Source organism: Sitophilus oryzae, unplaced genomic scaffold (genome assembly GCF_002938485.1).
Source record: "Sitophilus oryzae breed Bouriz unplaced genomic scaffold, Soryzae_2.0 scaffold_151_pilon_pilon, whole genome shotgun sequence".
NCBI classification, from domain to species: Eukaryota; Metazoa; Arthropoda; class Insecta; order Coleoptera; family Curculionidae; genus Sitophilus; species Sitophilus oryzae.
Window position 1 is genome coordinate 1,596,157 of NW_022146192.1, and position 26,457 is coordinate 1,622,613.

The following is a 26,457-nucleotide window of genomic DNA, read 5'->3' on the forward strand; positions in this document are numbered from 1 at the left end:
GTAATTCATAATAAAACTGTGGTCATTTTTAAGAATGTTTATGCTTTTTTGGACTTGAATCATGTTATCTCTAAAAATATTTGAAATTTTAGATATAAGTTGGTTCATCGGTACATTCTTATATATGCTATATTATTAAGAAATTATGTTTTTTAATTAAAAACCAAAAAAAATTCTAAAAAATTTTTCAAAAAATTTCGAATTTTCAAAACAATTTTTTCGCGAAAAAAATATCATAGGCGTATTTCTGGGGTTGAACTATATTACCAGTTAAAATACTTGCACTTATTTCTGGGACACCCTGTATAACAATTTTGTATGAACTACATAGTTCTACAGGAGATACCTTGACAGAGTGAATTAAAGTATTGTTAAAAGATTTTTGTTAAGAAATAATAGGTAAAAAAATCCAAATAAATTAATGTAGATAGAGGCTACTCTCTTAAAATGGCAGTTTTTCCTAAATTTTCGAAAATTATATAAAATCTCAAGACATTTCAGTGTAATAATGGCATACAAAAATGCTCCTCACTTCAACAAAAACTGGAAAAAGATCAAAGATAATTGCAGAAAATTAATATTATAGTAATTTAGCCGCATAAAAAGATGTCATAAAATTTTCAATCGATTTTTTAATAATAAGTCGTCTTAAAAATCGTCGTTATCGTCAACTAATAATTAAAATTAAACCTTTTTATGTGCATTAATTTTATTAAATATTGTGGGGCGAGACAGCCCAACGTATAGCAGTCATTTTTTATTCGGCCAATCGCGAATCTGACATAATTTTTTTAAATTAACATAAAAGTTTTATATTGTCGAAACGTACAGGAATATATTAGCGTGTTTTTTCTCGTGTATGCCGTTCATTACCATAATAACTTTGGTTCGCGACATCAACTTAAAAATCATTAATTTTTTCTGGCAGATAAACAGCTGACGTATGACATTAACCCGCCAACACCTACGCACATTTGTCATTTTATCAGATGGTTTACTTGTAATTTTATTATTTCAAACTATCTAATCCGATATGTTATGATTTTCGAATTAGAATCATTGGCAGGTTACGTACCATAAACGTCTAACCTACTATTGACGTGAATTCCTCTATACAGGGTGAGTCTTAAATAAATGCAAATATTTTGAGAGGTGATATAATATTTCGAGCCCTGAAACACAACTATGAGGTTGAGAATTTGGAATATTTTGAAAAAAATTTTCGATTTTTTTTAATTTTTAGTTAATAAACATAATGCTTCATTCAGAACCTCGCAATTAGTGGTTTCAATTACATTTTATACTTCTTAGTTTACGATCATTCACGTTTAAAAAATACAATTAAAATTAATAGAATATCCTAGCAACAGCTTCTGTTAGTCAGTTATAGCCATAGAGAAAGCCTAATATTTAGCTTATAAAACAATCAAATTTTGATTTCTAACCACAATTTCGCTTAACGGAAGATAATCAAAGGTCAAAATAACATTTATCCCTGCTGCGAACTGGATGAAAATATGTAAACAAGGATGTTCAATTTGGATGAATTCAATCTGAGTGATTAATTTTGGTGACACAGTGTAAACTCTGCTTTAAGGCTCATTTACATTTGTCACTTTGGATGTACAACTTGGATGAATCATCCAAAGTGATAAGTATATAATGCCTTTCATCACTGTCTCATCCAAAGTGTACACTAAAATTGAACGATGAAACAAGTTGACGGTCTTCCTACTTTTGTTGAAAGAAGCGTTCAACGAACCATTGATTCATCCAGATTGAACGGCAAGGGAAAAATGTAAACAGCAGACGCCGACCCGTGCGGCCAACCCAGGACCAACCTCGATATAGAAAACACTGGAAGATGTGGCAGCCTGCGGAAGATGAAACAGTGAACTGCTGCGAAATGGATGAAAATATGTAAACAAGGATGTTCAATTTGGATGAATTCAATCTGAGTGATTCATTTTGGTTGTACATATAAAGTGACACAGTGTAAACTCTGCTGTAGCAGTTTATAGTTTCAATAACTGCACTAGTAAAAACTAATGTATTTAAATGATTTATGACAGAACCACGATATAACGATAAGTAACCGGGACGGCGCACAGTGCTTCGAACATATGGCTCTAGAGGACAAAAATGTAAAACTTCTCTTTTATTGTAGGCAATTTATTCAAACTAGGTTTATTTGATACAAATGATGAGTACTCTCATTGTACTAAATGATGATGTTCTTAGTCCCACGTTTATGAAAAAAAATCTTATAAATAATAAAAATGTGGGAGCTGTGTTCCATCTAAGGAAATAATAATTTATAATATGAAAACGGTGTAAGTATTAAATAAATCCCTGTGATAAAAAAGAATTGGAATAACATTAGAACATGATTCCTACAATATAAGCCAATATAAGATAAAAATGTTTTTCTTTAATGAAAAAGCAACATTAATGCTATATTTAATTAAAAAAAAAACTCAAGATACTAAATTTACTTTAGGACAACAAAATGCATAGATCGTAACTACTCTGATTCAGAAGAATCACTGCTGACGGAATCTCCCAAATTTATAGTATCCAAATCACAGGTAGATGAAATATCCGCACATATAATATATTTCTGTACATCATTTTCAAATATGTTACTTTTTCGCGTTGTTACTGTTCTTTTTGTTGGTATGAGGGGTTCGGATGTTAATAGTTACCTCTTTAATAGACCATATCAATATATTATTTTTTCGTTTTCTTGGGTATGAGGTTCTATAATAAATTGAAAGATGGAAACTTTTTTATGCGACGTTTCGCTCCAAAATAGTGGGCTTTTTCAGGCACAAATGGTCTCATTTGACTGGAATGTTCATCAATATCTAATAAAGAACACATTTTTTGAAATACAAATAATTTTGAGTTCTTGTCCTTATGATCAAGCCAAGTATTAACCAGATCGGCATATGCTTATCAATTTTACTCCATCTGAAAAGTATTATAAAATAAAGTTCGTCGCAAGCAGACGCAGGTGAACTATACAAAAATTAAAAGTGTATGAATATGACAACAAAAATATTCAATAAATACGATATGTTTTGATATGTTTTTTAAATGCCTTTTGAAGTTTGAAAACGTAAAATTTTATACCCATTTAAGAATCATTTTAAAAATAAATAAAAACTAAACAATAACGAACTTGTTTAGAAATAAATTTAAAGTACATACCTTGTTTAACAATATCCATAGTGGCTTTCAATTAAGTACGTACTAACTCGTTTACGTTTAACTCCATATACAGAACTACTATGAATGTTATTCTTTTCATTGATATAAGATAATGATCGCAAAATTTATTTTTAGTGAAAATATTTACTAACAAAAAAACGGTGTTTATGAAAAATAATATACAGGATGGTTCAACATTGCTATAAGTATAAAATTACATATTCAGATATTAGTAAATTTTAACTTTTTTTTCGATTTTTGTCCATGGGACGAAGCACTGTGCGGCGTGACATAAAACAGCTGGATAATTCTGATTTCTGCCGTATCTAGCGCTGCTGTAGAAATTTCCCAGCCTTAAAAACCCAACCTAACCTAACCAAACATCGGCATCGGTCAAAATACACCAAGACGATAAAATATTAATGAAGCACCGTTAACCTATCAAATTTAATGTTTTTACAATATGAATATTTTTCCAACTAATTAGTGAAAAATTTCTATTTTCTGAATAATAATTACTTTATCATTAACACTCTATTGGTTAACAAATTTATTATCGTCAATAGGCCTATGATGTTTTATAATTGTTAAAAATCTCGAACAAAGGCTAGAGATAAAATTTTACGGTTTAATGACTACACCGCGTTTAATTTAAACGATCATAAAATAAAAACGGAAAATATCATACCCAATTAGCTAATGGCTAAGCATTGCAAGCGTGACATTCATAAATAATAAAACCACAAAAAATAAAATTAATTAAAATAGTCGAACGGAAAAAAAATGTTTGTGTTCGATTTATGACACACAGTCACTGTTAAATGGCATTTACTGAATTCCTGATGATGACTCGCCATTTTACTTTTCTTTTTATGGGCTCTTTCTTATGTTGAGTCGTAAAATTGGTACTGAGGTTTATATTTTTAGTGGTGAAGCTGACTAGAAAGAATGTAGCGAATTAGAGTAAGCAAAGGAAAAAAGTAATATGGAAATTAATATTTCGGGATGCGGTAGTGCCTCCATCAAGTCGAGGACAGTCGTATACCACCCTTTTCCCGAAATAACTCACGGCACTTTTGACCACCCAGTAACTTTGTTGTGGATAAAGCAATAATATTTTCTTTGGTTTCAACTAGTAGTGGGAACTATCGAATGAATACTATCGAAACATTCGATAGTTGCAATTCATTCGAATAATTCGATAGCTAGTAAGAAAACATTCGTTGAAAACTATTCGAATAAAAATTATCGAATAGATGCGTCATCTGCCTTGAAATATTGTATTCTAGTAATTCGGCAGCAAAAACCATTCATTTATAAAATTCAATAAATCAGTCAGGATCGATTATAATAAAATATTAACTGGATTTTAGTTGTCGCCCGGCGACGTAGGTTTCTTTCCGAGAAACCCGACACATTGTTTTTTTTTCATTGAGGTGCTAGTATTTACTCAGAAAATGCATTATGAAGGGCACTGTTGCCATATATTGGTATTAAGGGTATTAATTGATATTAGCAAAGAATATTATTGTTTGGCTTTAGTTAGTTAGGGCATAAATTACCTATAACAGATGCGATAGAAAGCGACTGCATCGGAAACCGCTCGGCAAACCCCACAGGCCTATTGAGTGGTGTAAATACACCAGTCGTTTAGTCCGGAAACCTATGCTGTGTCGTATTCGCTTGCTGGAATGACATAGTGCGTGGTTATATGTTTCTTTTTAAAAACGGGTGTAGGATTTTTGTTGAACTTTTGAACTGTTATTTCTAAGTTGTGGTAATTTGTATGTCTTATTTAAAATGGGATATAAATGTGTTTATTTATAAGGAAAAAAAAAAGATATTTATAGTATAAAAATTAATTTATTTAACAAAATTTAATTAAAAATGTGACAAAATAGTACCTTTCTATTGGTTCTATCGGACTTTTTTCGACTATATAAATCTTTATTTGTAAACTTTAATACATCAAATATTTTCAATCTAATAAATCATTTAATGATGTAAATAAGAGGAAATTTCTCACATGGGTGGTCAAATTCTATAGTTTTCATTATATCAAACAGCCTCTGAGAAATGTTTTCAACTCAAAATGCCTTTAATTATGTTTGACTACACCAATTAAAATGGTCTTCAAATGCATCAATGTGATATTTGTCTAAAATTTGCAAAAGAATCCGAATCTCTGGATAACTCAAAATTATTTACCCATTTAAAAGCCTTTGATCATGAAAGTGGAAAAACTTGTTCATTTTATTTACTGGAAATGGAAAAATTATTTATATTAAATTTTGATGAGTTTTGCACTGAAGAAAACATTCAGAGGCTGTTTGATATAATGAAAACTATAGAATTTGACCACCCATGTGAGAAATTTCCTCTTTACATCATTAAATTATTTATTAGATTGAAAATATTTTATGCATTAAAGTTTATAAAAAATAAAGATTTATATAATCGAAAAAAAGTCCGATAGAACCAATAGAAAAGTAACTATTTTGTCACATCTTTAATTAAATTTTGTTAAATAAATTAATTTTTTATACTATAAATATCTTTTTTTTCCTAATCTCCTACGAACTGATATAATATGACGAGCAATATATTAAATTACTGTGAGATTATATGCCTCGATAACATATTGGTGCAGATTATTTTCACCCAAACATACATTGATGCGGATTGTCTATGAACTCTTTCTGAAGGTCACAGAAACCTGAAGCGTAATTCGGTGTTCTTTCGCATCTGTTGTAGTTAATTTGTGGTTAGGGATAGTATGTCTATATATTTTGCATTTTTTTATTAATATTCTGTTGTTACACAGCAATAATACTTGTTATTTTGGATGTAGGAAAATGATTTTTAATGTTTTTAAGCAAAGACTGGTTTAATAAATAATAATAACAGTAATAATTTGTTATACCTATTAACAACAAAATTTAAAATCATTTAATATAAAAAATTTTTTAAGTAGTAGCAAAATATAAACAACAAGTTAGATGTCAAAATTATTTAAATATAACAATGTGTCCTTATCTATATCATATAATTTGACACATTGTTTTATTAACAATGTGTCCTTATCTATATCATATTCCAAAGAATCAAATGGTACCACCATTTATCCAACTATCAAACGTATCAGTCCTTAAAAAAACAAGCTGCGAGAGCGCTGCAGTCATGATTACTAAATCTCGCTTAAGATGGACTGACCACGTATGCAGGATGCAAGAAAACCGCCTACCGAAATTTCTTCTTTACGGTGAACTTGTAGAGGGTAAGAGCAAACCGGGTGAACAACTCAAAAGATACAAGGATGTTTTCCTTGAAAACTTAAAGGGGATAAGTATGCAGCATCAGTGGGAGGAAGTAACCAAATCAAGAAAGGGGAACACACAATAGATTTGTAAGGTCGTGATTAACTCAAACATTCTACATTCTACAAATTACATGTGTAGAGATTGACCTCGCCAAAATTATCGTCTAGCCGTCTTTGACGCTAGTTTTTTTTCGATCATACGGTACTACAGTGTTTTTAAGTACAGTATGAAGTAAAAAATAACCAAAATAAAATGTTATAAATTAAATAACTAATATTCGCATGTTTAACCTTTGTGCACGATTTACAAAATAAAATGAAATAAAGGCGTTATTAAAGCGAGCCGCCATATTTGGCGAATATTCAACAAACATTAAGGAAATTGCGATCCGTCTCGTCGGTCGCACATCTCGCGACAGCCGATGATAAAAGAGAAAATGACAAAAATGCCTAAATATGGCGTGTAAAAATGCCGCCTCGAAGAACGAGTTTTAGAGGTTGTTCTAGCGATGCCAACAGATATGTAAAGCGTTTGGTCGGTTGGCCCGGTGACCGTTCGGGGCAAAGTAGCCTCTAGAGATGGGCAAAAGTAACCGGTTTTTTGAATAACCGGTATTTTCCTCTAAAATAACCGGTTATTTAAAGGTAGTTTTTTTTTCACCAATTAACCTAATAACCTTGTATTACGTTCAATAACCTATAGCCGGTTATTTTTTAAAAAATCGTACTTGTTTAAAACAAATAACAATTAAATATTAGCTGTTTGAATCGTAAATTTCGAAGAAGCGAACGGCACGGATCTTCCCGAATATTACGACAATAACGGGAGATCCCGCTCCCGCTCCCAAAACGAAAATATATGACATCAAATGTCAAAATTAAATCAGGCATCAGGCGAACCCTGAAGCCCCGTTCTCAGAACAACGTCGTGTCGCGGGCGACACAGTTTGACATTTCAAACAACCAATGGGAGCTGAACTAAATTTAAAATTGACAGCTGTTTGAATTTTGTACAAATCTCATTGGTCCTCTTGACGTGTCGCTGGCGACAGTCGCTGTTCTGAGAACGGGGCTTGATGATAATAATCAAAACAACGGACGAATGGCCCAGACAGGTCAGGGCTATAAAGCAAAGTACTAATGCCATAGACTACTACTAGCCACCAGCTAGCCAAGTGATACAAACCTAACTTCAAATAGATTCTCTAAATTCTATATTTAAATTTTAACCGACTTTAACGGATTTTCAACGGTTCTTCAAAAGTTTTCCATGGTTTCGCCCAGTTTTACCCACGTTTCACCATAAATATATTTTATTTGTAGTTTGAAGTCTCTCTTGAAGCTTAGATTAAGAATACAAAATTGAAGTTCAACATAGAAGTTCAAGTAATGAATGAAGATAATCTTTCATTATTTATTCATTCTGTCTCCTTATTTTTCTTTTGGTCTATTTTTCTTGTGGTCTATTTTTCTCCGTATTTGATTAAAATAACTTGGTTGTAGATTGTAGAACTTGTGAGTTGTGTGGTTTATTTGAACGTTAAGTAATTTTATTACTAGTTTTAATATCATATCCATGTCTACTCAAAAAAGTGAGGTTAGCATTTTTATTTAAATTCATTTTGTACATATACATACTTACATTGCTACAATCTCTATTTAATCATGTGATTAAACTAAGTTTATTATCTAAATTTGAAGTAGACCTATGGAGTGTAGAGGTAAGTAAACCTATAGGAAAACTAAATATTTAGTTTTGCTAGGTTAGGTTATTATTTTTTAAAGATAATTCCGGTTAACCTATAACCGGTTTTTTACCAATAACTTACTTTTACCAATAACCGCCCATCTCTAGTCAACTGCGGAAACACCACTTCGCTACGCGCTACGACAGGCGCCGCGCCGTCGCCCCGGAATAGGGGGCGTGAAATATCAATAAAATACATAATATATACTATAAAAAATATCTATTTTTTTGTTTTTTTCTCATATTATACACTATTGTGAACTTAAAATATTCCTTTATTAAATTTGATTGATAAAAAGTGAGAGATTTGATTGAAAGTGAGTGATAGACATTTATTGACTGGTATGATTTTTTCCGCATTCTATTAAAACTATTTTTATATACTATAATATTTTTAAAAACGCGGAAAAACATTTTAAAACTTCGAAATATATCTGGTGAGTGAAAAAAGATCCACGATTTGAACTTTTATCGGGTAATTATCAACGCTGCTAAATAGAGTTGGGCCTCCAGTTGGTGACGTCACGAGATTTTTACGTCAGAGCAGGTCGGCCTTGTTATTACGATGGTTACGGTTATACTAGATACTGGCTTTTGATACTGTATGATGAGATAACTTATAACTCGTTATAACTTAAGAAAGGGGAACACACAATAGATCTGTAAGGTCGCAGTGATTAACTCCCCTCCCTAAACATTCTACATTCTGTTCTACAAATAAATGAAATTGGTGTGTTTAAAATAAGAATTTCTTGAATATCTTCTCTGAAATTCTAAAATCAGAAGAAATATATTCATCATTGTTTCATAACGAGATTTATCGATTAAAAATATTTTCAATGTGGCGGCACTTCCGGAAATAGCGGAAGTTGATAGCAACTTTCTTATTTTAAAACTTCTTCTAGTGCAGATCCATTAATGGATGTTTGCGATAACATTTTCCATTGCTTCCGGGCGGTGTGTATTAACGACTCTACATAGTGTAGCCCTGTCCACTCTCTAATATTCCTCAGCCAAGACATTTTTTTCCTTCCGATACCCCTCCGGCTTTCGATCTTGCCTTCGATCAACAGATGCAAGAATTGATATTTGGTGTTTCGCATTGTGTGCCCCAGATATGCGGTTTTTTTCTTTTTAATCAATTCAAACAATTCACGCTCTTTGTCAACCCGTCTGAGAACTTCATTTGTCAACCTAGCCGTCCAAGGTATCTTCAGGATTCTGTGATATAGTTTTTTGTTGATGGCAGCTGCTTTCAATATCCAACCTTCCATACCATAAAGGAGCACCGACCACACATAACACCTTACGAATCTTAATCTAAGGTTAAGGTCAAAATCAGAACAGACAAGTACTTTTCGAAACCTCAAGAATGCCTGCCGAACTTGTTCGATGCGACATTTAATTTCCTTGTCTGTTCATGTCCAATCTTCGGAGAACCAGATACCCAAATGCTTAAATTTATCTACTCTTTCTATGGGCCTTGTGTTAAATGTTAGGATGGAGTTCATAAACACATCTGGATTTCTGGATATTATCATAAATTTGGATTTCTTGATGTTGATGTTTAAACCCATTGCTTTGCTCTGTTCTCCTACCTTGTTGACCAGTTGTTGTAGGTCGTTTATATTGTCTACAATTAAGACCGTATCGTTGGCGTAGCGGATATTATTAATCCACACTCCATTAACTTTGATTCCCATTTCCACGTCCTCCAGAGCCTTTTGGAAAATAACTTCTGAGTTCTCTTAGAAAAATTCTTTTTCCGTTAACCCATTCATGTTTTAGCTGCTAGGAATAAAAAAAACTTATTACTTGCTTACACCATATGAGGCATTAGCCTCCAGTATACAGTACGTCGGGAGTGCAAATTTAATACGTGCTTCTCGACACCAAACTAAACAAAATAAAACTTATTCCAGCTTGTCCGGATTTGCTCCCGCCATCGATGCACTTGCCGACTGGCCTAATCACGTCGCAAAAATTAATACTTTTATGACGTTTGAAATAAAAATTTTCAAGAATTTTAAACGTTCCAGTTAATATAAAAATACTTAAAAGTAATACATACCTTGTATGTAATTATATATCGAGAAACTATAGTTGCGCTCGTTGAATTTGACCCTTTATGTCAGTTTAATAATATATTTTCGTACTTTTATGCCTAGGCGTAAAAACGACTTTCTTATATTGTCAATCACATCGCAAAAATTAATACCTTTGTGACGTTAAAAATAAGACTTTATATTTTATTTTATAATTTAATCACTCACAGACCTTCATGCTGTACCCATTAGTTTAGTTTGGTACCGCCACTGGTACTGCCCATCTGGCTTCAAACGTAGACATATTATTACGCTTCATCTTAGATCATGCGTAAAGGTATTAAAGTGATAAAGTACTCTGTATTTTAGAGCTATTCCCTTTAGAAGAATTTTAAAACAATTTTCCGCAAATGGCAGCGTTTTCGTTAACATTTCTCTATATCTTGGTGGCGGATTATGGATTAACGGTGAAAATGTTATTGAATTGTTCGAAAATAACAAACTAGATCGAGGTGCAGTCCCGGAATTAGTTGGAAATGCATCAAAACGACCGTAACGGATTGATATGGGCGACAGAAATGGTATATGGATCGATCTAAATTAGTAGAACATAAAAATGTTCTAAATATACAGGCTGTTTAATAGGGTGGGTCTAAAACGGCAAAATTTTATTTTTATTTTCTTGTAAGGATAATTAAAAAAACTTGTTTCGCATATTAGGAAAACTGTACAAAAAAACTGAATAGTGTCAATCAACATTTAGCCGCCCCCCTCCCCCTCAAAAGGGGTATTTTTTTATAAACATAAAAGACGCTCAGGGTAGTAAATAAATATGACTACGCGTTCTAAGTAACACATGAAAAACAAATGGATGATCTACGATCAATTCTAGCTGCGCCCCTTTAACGTCAAAGTTCTGTAAATGGCTACAAAGCTGCCTCTATACAGGGTTGTTCACCACATACGACACGGAGTATTGTAGCTAAACGATTAGATTTTTACAAATTGTAAGTTTTGGGTTCGTTGAAGGACTATTAGAGCTACAATTTAAAAATATTTTTACAAAATACAGAGTGTCCCAAATAAATAAAAAATATCAAAGTTGTATTTTTTTAAATGGAACACCCTGTATATTATTACATTTTTAGTTTCTACGATTAAAATAAAGGTAAATTTGATAAATGTTTACTACACTTAAATCTTACCGTTTTTGAAATATTTTCAATTTTGTGAAATTGCAGTCAAAATTTTAAGGCTTCATTTCTCCCAGGGTATGAAAGTTTCTAATACTAAATATTTACTGAAGTTTATTTATTGATCAGTTATTGTGCTGCAATAATAAAAATTGTACTACCTTATACAGAATGTTCAAAATTTTATTTTAAATAATTAATATCTTTAAACGGCAATAAGTTGTTTAATTTAAATGGAACACCCTATATATTTTATGAGAATCAGATGCACAATTTAATTGTCTATCAAATTGTGTTATACCGTTTTTTACCTATCTCTTCAAGATTCCGTAGAAAATGCATTTTCTTGTAATTTAGAACTCATTTATCAATACCCATATATCCATGGAATACTGACTTTTTAGATTATTTTTAAAGATGTACCAAATTTTTAAAGAGTACAGATACTAATATTGTCAATATAGTTTTTTATTTCATTAAAAATTAAAAAGAAACTATTTAAATATGTGTTAAAGAGGACCAATTAATATGATTCCAGTATTCAAACTACATTAATTGACTGTTTGTGTTGATTAATAATAATTACTAAGATTTCTGATTCAAATCCACATTTATTTAGAATAATTTATTAACGAACATAATTAAGTATGTAATTAATTAGTATTTGGGCGGAAATAATGGTGGTATATTTAATTAATGGTATACTCTTTTATAAAGATTTAAATAGTTTTCTTTTTTGTATATACAAATAGCTAATAATATCATTTTGATAAAAACGATAATATTACTAGCCTGTACATGTTGTACCTTTGTTGCTTTAAAAACAATCTAAAATGTCAATATTCCATGGGTATATTGATAAATGAGGTCTAAATTATAAGAAAATGCATTTTATACGAAAACTTGAAGGGATAGGTAAAAAGTGGCGGAATACAATTTGATAGACGATTAAATTGTGCATCTGATTCTCCTAAAATATATAGGGCGTTCCATTTAAATTAAACAAGTTATTGCCGTTTAAAACTAGAAATAATTTAAAATAAATTTTTAGACACTCTGTATGAGGTAGTATTATTTTTATTATTACAACCCAATAACTGATCAATAAATAGACTTCAGTAAATATTTAGTATTAAAAACTTTGATACCCTTGGAGAAATGAAGCCTTAAAATTTTGACTGCAATTTCACAAAATTGAAAATATTTCAAAAACGGTAAGGTTTAAGCGTGATAAACTTTAATCAAATTTACCTTTATTTTAATCGTAGAAACTAAAAATGTAATAATATACAGGGTGCTCTATTTAAAAAAATACAACTTTGATATTTTTTATTTATTTGGGACACTCTGTATCTTGTAAAAATATTTTTAAATTGTAGCTCTAATAGTCCTTCAACGAACCCAAAACTTTAAAAAACCCTAGACTTTTGAAAATTCTAGACGACTTGGAAAGTAACTCAAGGTTCCAAATTAACCCAGAATTAACTTACCACGGGGGGAGGCCGTACGTCGAGTACCACCCACCCACCCTCTTCCATTTAATTTAATCACTTCTTATGCTTATCTTTTGCTTTGTAGTATTCAGCTTTATTTTCAAAACTTGGCAGCTGTTTTCTGGCTTCAAGTTTGGCTCTTCTGTAACCGTCACGTGATTCTTGACCGCAAACAGTGTTAGATGCATCGATTATAATTTTGGCCGTCCTTTCCACAGCCTGCGTGTGACATGGAAGCTTATCCTCTTGAAATTCTGTTTCACTTTGAATTATTTTCATGAGGTCGTTTTCAGGCAAGTCTATCGTTAAGGGAGCCTCTGAAATATTTATTTCAGACCAGAAGATTAGGTCTATATAGTCGGGATTAAAATTTAGTTTGGGAGTTCTAAACAGTGTTAAGTTCGTATTCTTTTATATATCGGCTGAGTTTCTCTTAGTGTATGTGATCAATCGTGCTGAAGCCGCTTCTAAAGCCTGCTTGTTTTAGCAGTTGTTCAGCGTCTACTGTGTCTTGTATTCTGTTCTTGTTTTAAATATTCAGGCTCTTTAATCAGCAGCAGGCTGTTTATTAATATATTTATTTATACGTATCTACATACATAATCTGTTCAGTTGCTTGAAAAAAAAAACGACTATTATCGTAAGCAGATGTATAATTATTGCATTATATTAATTGTTGTTTGTACCTTTTAACTCAAGACGGCCGAAACAAGAAGCATACCAAGCGTCAGACGCCCGCAATTAAATGCCAAGGAACAGCTTCTCGAATTACTTCCTTCGTCGGTACCGTCTTTAAAGAACAAAAATAATTGCTAATTAAAATTGAAAATGACGTCGATCGCAACAAAATTCGAAGGCTCGACGACATAAATTTTCGAGTAAACGCTTGGGAAATATTTCGAAAATTTCGATAATTGCCGATTTTTGCAAATTATTGCTTAAATGCGGTTTTTTTCAACAAGAAGGATGATGTAGTGTGCACGGGCCCAAGTACCGCTGTGCATGACTGACAAATAAATTGTAGGGTTAATATTGTGGAAAACTGTTGTCAAAACTGACTGTATTTATTATAATTATAACTACAGGGAGGCTCGTTTTCCCAAAGCTCCTTACAGCACCACTAGAAAAAATCTCCGTCAATTAGACTGGACCAACAAAGGACTAAAAATAAATGGAGAATATCTTAACCATCTAAGATTTGCTGATGACATATTTAGTTCTAGTTTTTACTAGTCTTGAGCTGCAGACCTTTCTACAGACCTATGTATAGCCTATACAGGGTGAAATCTAAGATATAATCTTAAATAAGTGCAAATATTTTTAGGAATAGTATATTTTGACCCCAGAAACACGATTATGAGGCTTTTTTCGCGAAAAAATTGAAAATTTAGAATTTTTTGGAAAAAAATTGGAAGTTTTTTAGTTTTTAGTTAAAAAACATAATTTGTTGATAATATGGCAAGATAAATAGTAGATTAAATTTGCAAAAAAAAATCCAGAAAAGATCCAGTGGTTCCCAAAATTCAAGCCAAAATTTTAGCAAATCTTTACTTTTTTTGGAAATTTTCAAAGTAAAATAACTCGGTTATTTTGGATTTATTTGAAAAACGGTAAAGAGAAAATATGTTTATTTTCGAGATCTGAAAATATTTACACTTATTTAAGACTCACACTGTATATGGGAGCTGTAGATGGTATTGGAGGAGGGAAGATAACCACCGCGACTTTCTAAATCTATTGTGTCTCTATTTCTTGAGTTTTAGCTCATAAAACTGTCTCAGGGCTTTGACAGAGCCAGTATTTGAGACAGCACTCACAATCAATGCGTGCACGCACGTAAGCGTAACATTTTGAGGGCGCAAAATCGAAGTATCAATCAGAACTTTGTAACAAAAAACCGATACGCTTTCTTGTTAATAAACAAATGGCCGCACCGAATAAACAAGTCTAGGGCAATCTGCCGGCAACACATTGATCTCATCTATTTATTTTTCATTTTATGGGAAGCACTGTTCATTAAAATGTTGTATCCTATGTTATAGGGCTTGTTTCTCTCTGCATTTCCTGTCTCACAATATACCGTTTGTGTCGGGGAAGGGATCACAGCTTCATAGTTGTCGATTTTACAGAAATCAGTGTATGTATATTTTTTCGTATATTTTTCATTTTATTGATTTTTTGAAAAGCACTGTTCATTGAAATGTTCTATCCTATGTTATAGGGCTTGTTTCGCTCTACAATTTCCTGTCTCACAATATACCGTTTGTATCGGGGAAGGGATCATAGTTTCATAGTTGTCGATTTTCGAAAGAAATCAGTACATGTATATTATTTCGTATATTTTTCATTTTATTGATTTTATGGAAAGCACTGTTCATTAAAATGTTGTATCCTATGTTATAGGGCTTGTTTCTCTCTACAATTTCCTGTCTCACAATATACCGTTTGTGTCGGGGAAGGGATCATAGTTTCATAGTTGTCGATTTTCGAAATAAATCAGTACATGTATATTATTTCGTACATTTTTCATTTTATTGATTTTATGGAAAGCACTGTTCCATAAAATGTTGTATCCTATGTTATAGGGCTTGTTTCTCTCTACAATTTCCTGTCTCACAATATACTGTTTGTGTCGGGTTTCATAGTTTCATAGTTGTCGATTTTCGAAATAAATCAATACATGTATATTATTTCGTATTTTTTTCATTTTATTGATTTTATGGAAAGCACTGTTCATTAAAATGTTGCATCCTATGTTATAGAGCTTGTTTCTCTCTACAATTTCCTGTCTCACAATGTACCGTTTGTGTCCGGGAAGAGTTCATAGTTTCATAGTTGTCGATTTTCGAAAGAAATCAGTACATGTATATTATTTCCGATTTTCAGTTTATTGTTTTTATGTATTTCATATAAAATGGGTCAATTTTTTTCTTTAGGGTACTATTTTTGTTACTAAATATTTTTGGGGTTTTGTTTGTTTTCTGTATTTAATAAATGTTTTTATACTTTAATTGGAATAGTTTTTTTACATTTCCAATTACATATTGCTCGTTTGTCGCAGAATATAAATTTTTTAAATTTTTGAGATTAAGATTAAAATATATAATTGATTTAAAAAAAGGGGCGCACCAAAGGGAAAAAAAGGGAACGGTTGTCGTCTCGGTGACTCAGTGACGAGGTGTACTAGTGTTTCCCCATTTTCCCTACAGAATCTGGACATTCGTCATTCACTGCTTTAATCTAATGAGGTGTTCATTGAAGAAACAGTGTCAACCCCGTGAAAATTCGAAGATTGATTTTACTTAAATCTAGAAGAATCTTTGATTTCTCTCGGTCGTAAGCTGAGAAATCCCTTTGAGTGTCTTGGACCATTGGAGGTTACAAATGAAGTACTTTAAGTTGATTTCCACTTGGGAACCAGAACGGTTCTGGTCTTGTTACCGGAGTGTTCGCTCCGAATGAAGTGTTTCAGGTTCTTGAGTTCCACTTTAAGTTGGTTTCCACTTCGGAACCAGAACGGTTCTGATCTAATTACTGGAGTGTTCTCTCTCTTTTTGTCGAGCTAGACGCTTGATAAGAATTCAGATTCCGCATTATCATTGTTACCTAATCTGGCCAATGGACACTGAAAAACACTAAAAACTTGGAAAGTGCCCAAACTGATTTCATAAATGTCCAATTTTACCGAAGCGATAAAAACTCAAGATGTCCTCCAGAACCAGCTAATTACAATTATCATAAAAGCAATATCCTCGTAATAATAAAACGTGAACTATATCAGCCACGATCAGCTATATAATGGTGTCTTAATAAAAGGACAGTAAATTCGGCAGTGCGCGCAGTAAGTAAGCTATGCGAACGCACAGGTATAAATTTAATTCCACGTTATGTTTCAGGCAGTGCACTTAATGTGCGTCGTAAAGTAATGAAAATATCGGTAATAAACCAGACACTAAAAACTAAACTACCCATTTTAGATAAAATTTATACGTTTCAATGGGATTTAGTGGATGAGCTTTACGAACTATCACTTATGTAGCGAAAAATTCTATCTATTTACGCGTTTGCTTAATAGGATTATTATACACGTCGTTAAATTGTAAATGTTAATATTATATTAAAGTTTATATTTGTGGCGTACTTTAAATTCAGTTTTTGCCACGTTGTATTATTAATAATTTTGATATGTTTATGTAGGCTTTGTACGTTTGTACGTATTGAATAAACGCCTATTGTCTCTGATCATAGTATCTTTACATTTATTAATTTTATTTTATTTTAATATTGATCTTCTAGATCTTCTAATCATGCATGTAATTAGAAATATGTTGGCCAAACTAGAAGATCAATATTACCTAAATTTAAACGGCCCACAGACGATTCAATCTGTTGTACAACAAGTTGGAAGATTTGGTTTGATCCAACTGTTTGAACGATAATCGTAACGTCTGTGGGCTTGTCATCAACTTGTCGTTAAGACGCGGTTGGATCGTGGTGGATGAGCGCGTCACAATTAATAAATGTAAAGATAGTATAAACAGAGACAATGGTCCAATTCCTTTCAGTTCTCTGTTCCTATTGTTCTAGTTTCGGTAATTAATTGTTACGCTGGGTTGGTTTTGACTCGCTTGGATATATTTGCCACGCCTCCTCGGTTCCTACTGAGCGCCTATATTTCGTATATTAAACTTAAAGACAAAATTGTTTCTTTGGAAAAAGAGTAAACTATTTTTAATAAGTAAAATATTTTTAAATAATTTTGTTATATATAAAATTAATCTAATAACTATTAAAAGCTATAAACAAAAAAGATCAATATCCTATTTGTTTTGTCCAACAGTTTCGACATTATTCTTCATAAAATCCACATAATATAAATGATGGAGTAAACCACGTAGCGCCTGCATTTAAAATAACACTCAGGCAACTATATCGTGTATCGCATATAAAAGCCTTATTAAATCGATAGAACGAAAAAAACGTGAAGTTAATAATTTCGGTAACGTCCCGGAGATCGGAAAAACCACAACCCAAGGTCACTGGATCAAAACACTGATTAGAATTCTAAAACAGTGCCATTTCTCTTTCTTGTCAACTGAAGGAAGTATCCGGATCATTTAAACGAACTAACACAAGTTAAATTTTAAATGTCATCATCATTATCATCGTCTTCTAAACTACCCATTTTACATCTTCACCTCACATATTTATATGATCCTTAGAAACCAAACCAAACCAAATTTCAGCTTTCAATAAGCCGGATTTATGATTTAACCATCGCTTATTCAAGATCCTGTTTTTGTCAATTTTACAAATATTTTGTTTTTTATCTCGAAAACTAAGGTGGGTGAACCATGGAAAGCCATGCTCCTTTGAAGGCCAACTATAAAAAAGTCATAGTTATTGTCATGTGATGACAGATTCCTTCAACTCCCATTAAGCTCCATTAAACTCAAGGACACAGACGCGGCGGCGAGTCGCTCGCGTCGCTATTTTGTTAGTGTGGTCCATAGACAAACTAACAAAAGCAAGACGCGTCAACGCTGTACTGCAAAACGGTAACAAGTTTGATAAGAGTTTATTACCGCGCTTGCGTCAACTGGCCTTTTAGACGAGGACGGTTTACTTATGGATTGTGTATTTTGTAGTTGCCTTTTAGACAAGGATGTTTAATTAAAAAGCGTTTATTAAAATCAAATAAATTTATTTCCATCGGTAAAATAAACAATAGTTTCTGGACATAACAGATATAAAAACAAAGTTAAATAAACGAAAACGTATTCCTCTTATTAAAATAACAAAAAGATGATAAAAAACAACAGTTATGGTAAACGAAATAAAAGCATTATTCTTCAAAAAGGTACAAAAAATAATTATGTATATTATAATATTAATAATAGGAACAACAAGAAACATCTTAAAAATATACAATTTTTTCAAATATAAAACAAAACATAAACTTCACATTTTCACAAGAATTTGCAAAAATATTAACATTTCGAGTCTATTATAAAATATAAAGCACGAAAATTCAAATCATAAAAAGATTAAAAGATAAAGATTCTTATAACTTACAGCCAATTTGTAGGACCTTCGTTTTTGTCTACGTTAGCGATGTAATCATTAATATGTATAATCACAGTAATTATAATGTTCTTCATAAATGTAAAATGTATTAAATTATTTGTTTTCGTTTTGTACGCTAATAAAATAATAGTAATAACCAAACAAAACGCAAAATCAGGAATTCAACAGTTCGTTCAAGGATGGTTCAAGGCAAAAACGTTTTTCGTTTTATTTAGGTTAGGTTTGACGAGTGCGACTGCGCGATGATTTCTGACTCAACTGGCCAGCGCAAAAACAATAATTCGACTTCCTCAATCCTTTGAAAAGTCTTGCTTTTGTTAGTTTGTCTATGGTGTGGTCCCTCGCAGGGCCAGTCAACTGAGATATACGACCTTGAACGATCTGTTTTTGGGGTAGTAATTTCCTGGGGCGCTAGATGGCGTATTTTTATTTTAATTTTTCTAGTTACCTAACAATTGCGTACAAAATTGTTTGTATAGTTGCCTAAATAGGCCTATTAATTATGTTCTGTCATTGTTCTGTATGTCAAATCAGTTTTCCGTTTCCGGCTTCCTCCTTCCTCTTCAGTTGTCTTTTGCAATAGAACGGAGATGTGCGTTTCGCTGTTTTCTGGTTGTTTGGCTGTGTTTTTTGCAATCTTCATTTTACAATCGTGATTTTGTATTTTTGAATTTTTTTGAACTTTGCTTTGTGTTTGATTTTTAAGATCTTTATTAAAGGTAAGGTTTAAGTTAAAGGTCTTTGATCTATCTAACAATTTTATTTAATAATCAAAGAAAGTGAGGTAACCTAACCAAGTCCAAATGTTCGTGAATTTTATTTTTTAACAATGTAATATTTACAACGCCATATATTTTTACAAAAAAAAAAAATTGATCAACTCATCCTATCCAATAGTCCAAGGGTATATTGATAAATAAGTTCTAAATTACAAGAAAATGCATTTTCTACGGAAACTTAAAGAGATAGGTAAAAAATGGTATTATATAATTTGATAGACAATTAAATTGTGCATCTGATTCTCGTAAAATATACAGGGTGTTCCATTTAAATTAAACAAGTTATTGACGTTTGAAGCTAATAATTATTTAAAATAAATTTTTAGACACTCTGTATAAGGTAGTATTATTTTTATTATTGCAACACAATAACTGATCAGTAAATATTTAGTATTAAAAACTTTGATACCCTTGGAGAAATGAAGCCTTAAAATTTTTACTGCAATTTCACAAAATTGAAAATATTTCAAAAACGGTAAGGTTTAAGTATAATAAATCTTAATGAAATTTACCTTTATTTTAATCGTAGAAACTAAAAATGTAATAATATACAGGGTGTTCCATTTAAAAAAATACAACTTTGATATTTTTTACTTATTTGGGACACTCTGTATCTTGTAAAATTATTTTTAAATTGTACCTCTAATAGTCCTTCATCGAACCCAAAACTTACAATTTGTAAAAATCTCATCGTTTAGCTATAATACTCCGTGTCGTATGTGGTGAACAACCCTGTATGTTACACAATAAAATAAAGTATTCATTAATAATTTGTTTTTTTATTTATCCAGTAAATGAACTAATAAAAACTGTTTATTCGTTACAGTGGCCTTCCATGGCCCACCCACCTTATTAGAGATAGATAAAAGTAGGTATAATAGAAAAATTATGAAATATGTGACAGTAGTTTCGAAAAATGTAATAATATGAAATTCCAGGGTGTTCTACTTAAAATAACAAAGATGTATATAAAAAATATAGAAGCATAAAACTACCACTTTTAGTATGAAGCGGCAATACTGTAACGCTGAAACTAATTTAGATAGTTGGAGCAGGCGCCTTCATGTAAACATCCAAATTTTCAAAAAGAATCCTATAACCGGTTCTCCATAAAGTATCTAACGTTCCATGGCCCTGAATCACCCAGTATATCGATGGCTTGGTATTTTTTAATGAAATTCGACCACTCCTTCTGGTGTTACAGTTATGATTCCAACCATCCGTCCATTCCCTTAACAAACTGCAAACCGATCAAACCTCCTGATCGGAACGATCAATTAGCCCGATCATGGATCGGATAAATTGCAGGGGGTACATTAGATCGGCTCTATCGCACAGCTAGGGTAAGCCCCGATGATAATTCGTTAATCTTCCAGTAATTTCGCTGATTTAGCCAATTAAAACGGCAACATTGTCTAGTAATAGAAATTAATGATGTCGAGGCACTGGGCGGATGCTTCTCTTTATAAATTGCCGAGAAATCTTCGAAACATTAATTTAGCAAATTAGATTTGCAATTAGGGTGAGCTAATGGATAATATTGAATTAAAAATGTGTTTGCTCCTCTTGACTTTTTTTCGAAATATTTACATGCATTTGAAATCAATTAAACTGTTAGTTACGTAATCGAGTGCGCGATTTTTAAATGCATTGTTGCCAACCACGGACATATTAGGCGCCGTGCTGACTAACTGGAATTTACATTTTGCGCTGGGGATTCAGGTGGTAGCTCTGCTGTAAAAAATGTCAAGTTGCCGCATTCATTTATTTATTTCCTGACATTGTCATTCGTTTTGACACTTTAGTTTTGTATAACGAGTTTTTGGTTTAAATAAATAGTTTTGTGATGCTTTAAGCTTAAACTTTTTGACTGCAGACCTTGCAGTCGAAGATTGTCTCCTCTCTTTTAGTGCGAAGTGTACAGGATAGATAACCTCCCATTGTACCTCCCAAGTGTACAAGATAGGTTACCCAAGTAGCAAAAAGAAATTCTAAAAGGAGTGAATTATTTTATAACAGTCGAATAGCGTTGTCTTAAGGACTGCTTGATTTTATTAAGCGTTTGGTTTCGACCATTCTGTTTTTTAATAAAAGTTGTCATATTAAACTATTTTCTAGTGGTTTTTACAACGTATCCTATAACGCATTAAACGATATTTTCTTTTAGTATGATATAACACTTAATAAGACAATGCTATATGATAACAAACATATTATTTTATTAGACTCTTATACCCACCATGTAAGAGTTCTATAATATTCACATAACTAGTAGTCACAAGATCATATAATAGTTACTTAAACTTGTCTTATTAAAGTTGTATTACGTTGTATGATGTATGAATGTTTTATTGCGTTAAACTTTTTATAGAACTTCTATACTACTAAACGGTTGTATAAAAATGGGCCTTTTTTGGTTGTATAGCTATCATATTACGGTCTTATAGCACGTTATACGAATTGAGGTATCCTATAAAAATAATCACATAGCTGTTTATACAGCCTTTATAAAATAACATTTGCTACTTGGGTAATAGCCGTTGCAAAAACCTCATCGCAACCTTATTAGAATATTTCGAACGTGAAAGCGGTAGTAATGGTCCGTTATGTCCCTTAAGTGCTGTTAAGAAGATGAGTTTTGTTGATGTAAATAAGTGTTTACATGTTTATAATTAATTTATTTTTGTTTCCAAAAATATTTTGATTAAAAGAAAATATGTAAAAGTGGGCAACGCTATGCCGGTCAAGTTTCACGTGACTAAATGTTTATTTGATATGAACTATAGAACTTTATTCCCTTTTCAATGATACTTACCAAGATTATTTTGTATGATGATTTATATGATTGATGTTTTATATCGGAGAAAGTCGCCTATAAGGTACGGGCTCCTAAATCAACTTCTCTTCAATATCTGCTTATAATTGCATTGGCGAGACAATTTCTGGTATATTTCATAAGTCCTACAAGACATAAATTATGTATTATTGGACATAACTTATTTTTCGAATAGTACGACGAGTGCTTGAAGAAATAATAGATATCAAAGATCTTTTTGTAACAATGCTTTAATATTTCCATGACTTATATTAAATAGTTTTGTATGGGTTTAGAGGATGTAATGTACCTGATAATGATTTTTTTTTCTAAAATTAGAGAATATTTTCTTACTGCTATTTTACTCCCTTTATACATAATATACAGTGTCCGGCAATAGTGTGTCGGGCATCTGTATTAGCTCCTAGAATAAAAAAAAAATTGAGAATTTTGCAAACCTAAAATCTGTGCGAGGATGTGCGTCAAGAAAATATTTTAATTTCTATAGGGTGGTTCAAAAAAGTGTGAGTGGATGGAGATTATTATTTTTTTTAATATAACACCCTGTATATTGTTTGCTTCCTTTCAGATCACTTTACATAATCCTAATACGAGTAAATATATTTGGATAGCAAATAGAGATATTATTAAAACTACAACAGCTGTTCTGAAATCAAATCTGTATTAGGTATTTACTTTAGATGGTCTGTACTTACTTTGCTATAATTATGGTAATCGTAAATCATACAGGATGTTCAAAATTCTACGCCCAACTTTCAAGAATGTAAAATAATTTTTCTTCGTTTTTTTTTTAAATGGAACACCATGTATATTATTTGTTCAATAGATGGAGAATTAAAAAATGAATACACACACCGGAAAAGTCTAGGAATATTACAATTTTATCCAGCCATCGTCAGTAATTTTATTATTTGCATTTCTGATATAATAAAATTAAAATAAACAAATAGTTTACATTTGTTTATTTGTATTGGAACTAAAAATGCGAAATTTACCGAATTTTTCAAATATACCTTGATTTTTATTGAACTCAAAAAAATACACACATTTTTTTAAATTCTAAACTGCGAATTAAAAAAAAAGATAAAACCATTTTTACTTAATAAAGGGTATGGCCTCCTCTACTGTTCATTACAGCCCTACATCGTTTCTCCATGCTCCTGATCAGGTTGTCGATCTCTTCTTGAGGTACAGCCTGCCACGGTGCATTCACGGCCCGAACCAGATCCCTACGAGTTTCACGAGGCATACCCATTCTCAAAATTCTTCTTTGGACCGCGTCCCATACGTGCTCGATGGGGTTGAGGTCAGGAGATTGTGCCGGCCAAGGTAAGATGTTTAATTGATGAACATTGTTAAACTCACTTACCACTCTGGCTGTATGAGGCCGTGCATTGTCATGCATGAGAATGAAGTTTCTCCCAAAATCATTGGCATATGGTAACACGACACGCTCAAGAATTAAATCACGATATGTGATTCCTGTTAGAAACCTTTCAAGAAAAACGAGTTCGGTTTTTCGCCCTAACTGGACTCCTTCCCAGACCATAACTGTACCACCTTGATAAGGGTGCACTTCCTGAACATGATCCAACCGAATAAGATTTCCCGGTTCTCTCCATACCCTAAGCCTTCTCGAATCCGGATGAATTCCAAAGCGTGACTCATCCGTGAAGAGAACATTGGCCCATTGTTCATTCGACCACTAAACATGATCTTGAGCCCACAAATATCGTACCTCTCGATTTCCTCTCGTTAAGGGTTGAGCTCTCCAGGGGCGTCTGCTTCTTAAGTTGACCTCTCTTAATCTATTGCGAACAGAGTCAGGACTAACGGTTACATTATGTGTTTCCTGGAGAATTAAACTAAGCTCTGGTGCTGTAAGAGACGGTCGGCGTCGAGCATTTAATTGTAAAAAATGATCTCGCTGAGGGGTAGTAATGCGATGTCGCCTTGTGTGCCTTTCAGCAATATCACCACTTTCACGACAGCGTGCACTTAATCGCGATATTACACTTTGCGTTGTATTTAATGTTCTAGCTACGTCGATTTGGCGCTCGTTTAATACTAAACATAGTCATTTGAATGAATTTTGGTCAGTTGATTGAATGAATTCTGGCCAGTTTGTCATAAAAACATAGCCAGTACAGGTTAAATTCGAACAATTGATGCTAGGTGCTTTTTATACATTTGATAAAAAAATGCACAAACACTTCTGCAAATATCCCAAATTTAGAAATAACTAGTGTGACTACTTCGTTTCAATCGAAGTAGAAAGAATCGGCCTACAAATATGTGGTTGTGAAATTCAAAATATTTATTTTTAACTTTAATAAAATGATATCGCTAGATTTTTCCGGTGTGTGTATTTTTCGTATTTAGAGTATTTCAAAGTTTTTATTTCTACACTAAATTTTTATCAAAGCCACCCAATGATTTTTCGATACCATTAAAAGTGCCACATGAAATAATGCTGGGTATATTTGCGAAACCATTAAATTTGTTTTGTATTATGCTTTACCAATTTTAAAGTCAACAGTTTCCCATTGAATGTAAAGAAGTACTTTTGTTTCTCTCTCCTTTTAATTGTGTATTTTTGGTCGTAAAGTTGATAAGTGAATATCTCTGAGAGTAAAGTTTAATCCACTTTTTATTTATATTACCACTTATTCTTTTAATGTCACGTATTTTATTACATCGTGATGCCATAAAACTCTTTTCAATACCTTAATTGACATTTTTTCTTCAAGGCCGTCCGTCTCGTACGGCTTGGTACTGCCCAGAACACATAATTGTTATTATTAACTGAAAATTTATTGCCTGTCAAATCATTTTGAGTTATTTCGGACCATCATTTAAAAAGGAATTTTTTGATATCAAATATAGAAACTTTTAATATAATACATCTATTTTTTTTTGATCAGTTAAGTCTGTGTTCAAGCTTCATAGAAAAGTGTTATATATATATATATATGTATATATATATATATATCAATATATATCCATATGACATTAGTCAATATATATATAATTAAAGATGTGCCCTCTTTTAATCTCAATTATGCCAATGACATTAGTCAATTAATACAATTAAAGATGGTGATAAAATTCTTTCATTTCAATCAAGTGACGGCATATCTAAAGAATTAAAATGGTCTTCAATTACTTTGTTGCAACTAACATTGTTGGCTTTCTTTAGGTCCGGTTATCTACAACTCATTTCTTGTCTAATTCGTCTTTGTAACCTGAATTACTATTGTTAACACTTTCTAATAACTACGCATAACTAATAAATTGAAATAAAAAACTGAGTAGTTGTTTATAAATTCTTCAGGTTTTACATGTTACAACATTCAGGCAACGGCCCAGCTACGTCGAAACACCGGTTCCCATTAGAACACCGAAGTTAAGCGACGTAAGGCGATACTAGTGGATGAACGGGTGACCGGTTCGAAACTCTGTATCGTGCTGTTGTCCAATAAAGGCAAAAGTGTAAAATCTATTGATACACACTGCTCAGTCACGCCGGCGCCGCACAATGGTTTATTTTTAAGAGTTACGGGGACATCTGGCCATACAGTGGTGTTTTGAAAACTTCAAAATACCCTGTATATATATATAAATTAGACTAGTTGCTCACCTTAAAACACAAACGAAAAATGTTTGTTGGACAAAAATTTCTGATAAAATAATTGGCGAAATTCCCACTTGAAAAGGTAAGCATTTAATAGAGATTCTTAAATGT

At 32.1% G+C, this 26,457-nt stretch overlaps 1 long non-coding RNA gene across 1 annotated transcript; it reads left to right on the top strand.

Annotated features, from left to right (window-relative positions):
• Positions 1–1,915: 1,915 nt before the first annotated feature.
• LOC115878635 lies at positions 1,916–23,674 on the top strand. The gene is made up of 4 exons (XR_004049575.1): positions 1,916–1,958; positions 5,537–5,541; positions 13,498–13,499; positions 23,663–23,674. It is a non-coding gene; the product is annotated as an uncharacterized LOC115878635 (long non-coding RNA).
• Positions 23,675–26,457: the final 2,783 nt, after the last annotated feature.